This window comes from Papaver somniferum, chromosome 3 (assembly GCF_003573695.1).
Source record: "Papaver somniferum cultivar HN1 chromosome 3, ASM357369v1, whole genome shotgun sequence".
NCBI lineage: Eukaryota > Viridiplantae > Streptophyta > Magnoliopsida > Ranunculales > Papaveraceae > Papaver > Papaver somniferum.
The window spans coordinates 167,766,271-167,772,335 of record NC_039360.1 but is presented as its reverse complement, the minus strand read 5'-3'; positions in this window follow the sequence as shown (position 1 = coordinate 167,772,335).

The window sequence follows — 6,065 nt, the reverse complement described above, 5'->3', positions numbered from 1 at the left end:
GGTTCAACAATAGTTAACCAAATGGTTAGCCATATGAGCACTTTCATATCAACCATATTCTTCTTCACCATAATTATTTCAAATGAAATAGTTAGAGAGTTGTTCAATTGCAAGGAAATCTTATGTAACTACATAAGACACAATCGAAGCAAAAACGATTTGATTCACTCGAATTGGTTCATGAACTTTATAGCCACGGTTTGCATTTAGCATTCCTTAGTTAATATAAATAAGTTCACAAACAATCGTCTTTAGATATAACCAACTTAAGTTCACAGACTTAGTTCGTGGACTTAAGTTCCCGGAAGGAGTTCTCAAACTCCAGCAGATTTTCTCGGGTCGAGAATTTCCGCCAGTTCGCGGGCTGGGTTCACGGACTAAATTCATGAATCTTGTTCAGGTTCTCTTGATCAACAAAGTTCATAAACTTCGTTTCAAGGTAAAAGGACTTATACATATATGTGTTTCCACACAATGCTTATATCCAACATTGGTTATATAATCTAAACTCTCATTTCAATCATTGAAACATTCTTAGAGGACATTATATAGTTTTTATTCACAAACCATTTCTCGTCAAAGCAATTTTCAAAGTGATTGACACATACCATGACTTTCGTCACTCGGTAAAGATGAACTTTGCCAAAGCGAAAGCTTACCAACACATATCTCGAGAAATAGATAGGCGAGATAAACTCAGCTCGAAATAGCAAATGTGTATAATCAAAGTCTATATAACAAAATGACTTTTGTCTCAAGATATGAGATAAAGTAGATAGACTTTTGAGTGATAGATAAGTTCAAGTCTCCACATACCTTTTAGTCGATGAAGTTCCACTAGTTCCTTGAGTAGTCCTTCGTCTTCTATGATGATTTCCATGGAGTTCTTGAGCTCAATTACACTTTCTATCCTAGTCCGAGACTTAGCTATAGTAGACTAGAAATAAAGACTTATAGTTTTTATCACTAACATTGACAAACATGCTTGAGATAGCAATGCATGCGAGTTCGACCAAGCAATGCTCTAACAATCTCCCCCTGTATCAATTTTTGTGACAAAACTATCAATACATATGGAATACAAAAATAAATGAATAAACTTTTGTAGCTTCTATTTCACACGCCTAATCTTCAACATTACTCGAAATCTTCGTCACTTCCAAGTACTCCAATGATCCCAAAGGTTATAAGTTCAGCATCATCGTTGTTGAAAATACGTATCTATAAAAACGAGAAAACAAGAGTTCTCAATCATTGTTATACAGTGTCATAGTATCATTATATAGTATCAAAGTTCAATTGTATCACAACTTCGAAAACAATACTATGATATGTATCACTCCCCCTTAGTTAATACTCCATCTCACATGGAAACCACTCCCCCTTACATAATGATCCGAAAACCATATGTATTTATAGTGAAATACATATTAATTCTCCCCCTTTTTGTCAATAAAATTGGCAAATGTACGAAAACGGGATCCTAATGAAATTTCCAAAAGAGACATTTCATGACCAAAAGAAAGCATATATCAACTTGTTTAGATGCAATCATAAAGCAGAAGCTAAATGCATTCACCAAGGAGTTTATAAAGATACAAGATAACCTCTATAATATTCCACAACCGCACTCCCCACAAAGATTTGGCAATTAAGCACAAGTTCAATTAAGAACTCTCCCCCATAATATGTCATTCCCTAAGGAACAACAAGAGCGACCTTAATTTCAAAAGAAAAGAAGGATTTCTTCAGACATAACAAATCACATGCAAATATGAATTTGAATCCAAAAAAAAAAAAACTCAATTAAATTAACCACAAGAGAACCCATGATTAATTTAATCGGAAATGCTCAACATAAGTGAACTTATGGAGACTCAAAAATACTCAATTTGATTAATCACAAGAGAACCCATAATTAATCTAATTGGAATACACAACCAAATTAACCACAAAAAGTGATCAATTTAATTGGTCATGTTCGACATAAGAGAACTTACGGAGCAACAACTAAATAACCAAACATGGATGATTAATTTAGTTGATCATGCTCGACATAAAGTACCCCACGGAGCAACAACTAAGTTAAGAATAACTCAGTCGATAGTGCTCAACATAAGACACTTTATGGAACAACACAATATATGCACAAAATTGTAAACCGGAAGTCGACCAAATACCGTGGAATAATAAATGATTCATTCTCCATCACCATTTGCACAATGACATAGAATAAACATAATCCTTGTAAACAAAAGATTTTAACCTATCTTTCATCAATAATTGACATAATAGGATTAACTTTTGTATTTGTCAAAAGTTCGTTCCTTCTTTTATCAACACATGCATATCGACATATAAAGGACTTAACTTTTTACAAAGTATGGGACAATCATAGTTCACGGACGCAAACATACATATCCCATAATAAATTGCTATATATAAAACCATAAAGATTAATACTGCAAAAATCATCTTTCAAACAATTTTAGAATTTAAACAAATAAACCTAAAAACATGAAGATGAAAAACGTTGGACATAGCTATGTGAAATCATAATAATGGATATTCTAAACTTTAGTAATCCTTCTCAAAAACAAGAATGAATTCTCAGAAGAAGTTTCCCAGGCATCAAGACAAACTCGTATGCACATATAAGATGATTTGTCCTTAGAGGGTAGAATCAATCTTTTTCTCCCGGATTTATACCAATAATAGCTACCAAAGGTGTATAAAAATATTTTCTCAACAAATAGGAACATACAAAGTCATTAACGACCATGCACCATAGTTCACATAAAATGATTGTGAACATTCAAGAATCCCATAGTAATGCGTACTACTGCCCATTCTTGAACTTCCTTCTTTGTGATCCACCAACAACATTCTTGTAAAAACTACAAAAGAGACTAGAAGAGTAGTACTCCGTGAATCCAAGTGCCCAAGTCCAAGAGAAGTGGAACAAGTGCGACGAAACGGAGCAAAACACTCAAAAACAAGAGATGGGATAAATACCAACCTTAAACATCCAAATTCAAGGTTTCTCATCTCTATTTTGAATAGAATTCAAAAAAGAAGAGAGTGCAAAAAGAATGAGGTCATTCCGAGTTCGGACGAAGACGTTACGGCCAAAACAAGTTTACTGAATATCGACGTTAAGTATGCACACGGGTTTTCAAACGAATTTTCATGACCTGGGGAAGTATGCAAACGGGTATGCGTACTTAAACCCCTGGATTTTGATTTTAAATGATGTTATGCATAACTGGTATGTGTACCATGTAGTCCAAACATCCCGAACTATTATTTTCAAACTTAAACATTTAAGAACCTTAAACACAAATCAAGTTAGGTAGAAATGAACGATAAGAAAGGTACGTGGATCATTATAAGTTCTCTAAGCAAATAAAAACACAAATCTTGCTCAAGTTTATAGACATACCTTTTTAGAAGAATCCAGTTGAATTCTACAGCCTTACCGAACATAATATGTGCGCCCCAATTTTCTTGCTTCCCTCACCGTATACATAATAGGGCATTCCTTGGTGAGGATGCACTTACAACACAATCAAGTTACGTTGGGATGAACAATGTCTTGCTCACCACAAGTGACCTTTGGATTATCATGAAGGAGATCGATTCTAGAACATTTCACATCCAATTCCATTTTTCCAAAAAACTTGTTAAGTTCCAACATCATGGATACTTCCTTCTCCATGGTCATGAAACTTTCTGGAAAATCATTCCTTTTCACACTCGAAGCATCATTGGCTTTCTTTGGTACCCACTTCTGAGTGCGTTTAGGAACAACCAGAACCTTCTTCCCATTACTCTCTTCAAGATTTCTCGGAAGAGAATTGGATTGACTATTATTTTGCAAGTTAGTCATTTTCCAATTGGGAGCATCGGATCTTGTCTTAGTCTTTACGAAGTTATCCATTTGATAATCATTACAATTGTGAAAAGGATTTGTATGACGTTTATAGGCAAATCTAGATTTATCACAATACTGATTCCTTTGCCTAAATGTTGAAAAGTTACAACCTGTAGAGCTAAGGGGATTAGTCTTAACATATGATATTGGTTTCATAATTTCTTGTGATTCCCAAATAAGAACATCATGAAGTTTCCATTCCTTATACGGAAACGACATCTCCTTTCCAGGTGACCTTTATTTCCGCAATAGTGACAAACATAAGGAATATTCTTACCTCGATCCGTGTGTGATGACTTTGGAGGTTGATATACTTTCCTCTTTCGAACCTTAACTTCCGGTGAAGGTATTTCACTTTTTCCATCAGTGGAAACCTTTTGTTGAGAAGCATCCCTAGCCTTGACAAATTTTAGCTCTTTGCTAGTACTTGGAGCATTTATTCCCTTATAGCCCAATCCTCGTGTATCACGATGATTTTTACTTGCTCCTAGCATAGTGTTGAATTTGCTTGAACTAGAATTGAAATTTTTCAAGTCATCTTCCAACATCTTGATTTTATCAAGAGAAACAGTTAAATCATCCTCAAGGCTTTTTTCTCGAGCGAGATAAGCGCTTTCTCTGTCGTCAAAACTTGTTTGCTGGGAGTTAATCTTTGCTTCAGATTCTGCAAGTTTCTCTTCCAACAAAAACTACTTTTGATGGAGATTATCACATTCAAGTGACTTCATACGTAGGTTTTCCTCAGAATCCTGGAGGATCGATTCGTTAGAACGATTCGAAACATAAACACTTGTGTAACATCTTCTCAATTTCTTGTTTTCTCGACATAGAGGAGTCAGAAGAGGAGTGACATGAGAAGTTTTCATCTTTTTCTTTTCTAACGAATTCAAAACCTTCACGTACTCAGAGACTTTCTCATCAACATCTCTATCAATATCTGAATCACCTTCATCAGAAAGTTCATCCGACTGTTCTTCTAGGCGTGTTTCCCAGACTTCAACAGGTTTTACATTAAGAGAATGTTTAGATACTTACCTATATGTGACAGTCCTCTCCGGTGAATCCAAGCTTTGAAAATCATCTGGTAATTTATTAACATGTACATTGTTTGAGATAGACTCGTCCATAATCAGATCGCTACAAGCACAGACTTATGAGGTCTTAAACGTGTTTGCCTGTTCTGATACAAATTGAAAAAGCGGAGGTACAACAACTACACCCAATATTTCGATTAGAAATCTGTACGGACAAACTCCAATATACTTTCAAGAGAATCAACTAGACTCAATCTTAACAAAGTATATCAAAGAGTTATATCTCTCTTTCTTGATTCAATTATTACTCAAGCAAATAGTAATCTGCGAGTCTAATTGAATACAAGAGAAATCACTTGAACGGTACCAATGACCAATGTTCAAGTATCAATCAATTTCAATCAACAACCAAAGGTCGGATTTTCAATTGATTGATTCTAACGGACAACCTGTGATATTTCAATTATATAACAAAATATAATGCGGAATAGAAATAACACAGACACCAGAATTTTGTTAACGAGGAAACCGTAAATGCAGAAAAACCCCGGGTCCAAGTCCAGATTGAACACACACTGTATTAAGCCGCTACAGACACTAGCCTACTACAAACTAACTTCGGTCTAGACTGTATTTGAACCCCAGTCAATCTCACACTGATCCAAGGTACAGTTATGCTCCTACGTCTTTGATCCCAGCAGGATACTACGCACTTGATTCCCTTAGCTGATCTCAACCACAACTAAGAGTTGCTACGACCCAAAGTCGAAGACTTTAATAAACAAATATGTATCACATAGAAAAGTCTACAGGAATAGATAAATCTGTCTCCCACAGAAATGCCTACAAGTTTTCAAGGTGAACAGGAACCAATTGATAAACCAGACTTATATTCCCGAAGAACAACCTAGTATTATCAATCACCTCACAATAATCTTAATCGACGCGACGAAAGAAGATATTGTGGAATCACAAACGATGAGACGAAGATGTTTGTGATTACTTTTATATCTTGCCTATCGGAGATATAAATCTCAAGCCAATCATTACGATTGTACTCAAAACGATAGAAGATGCAAGATCATATCACAAAACTA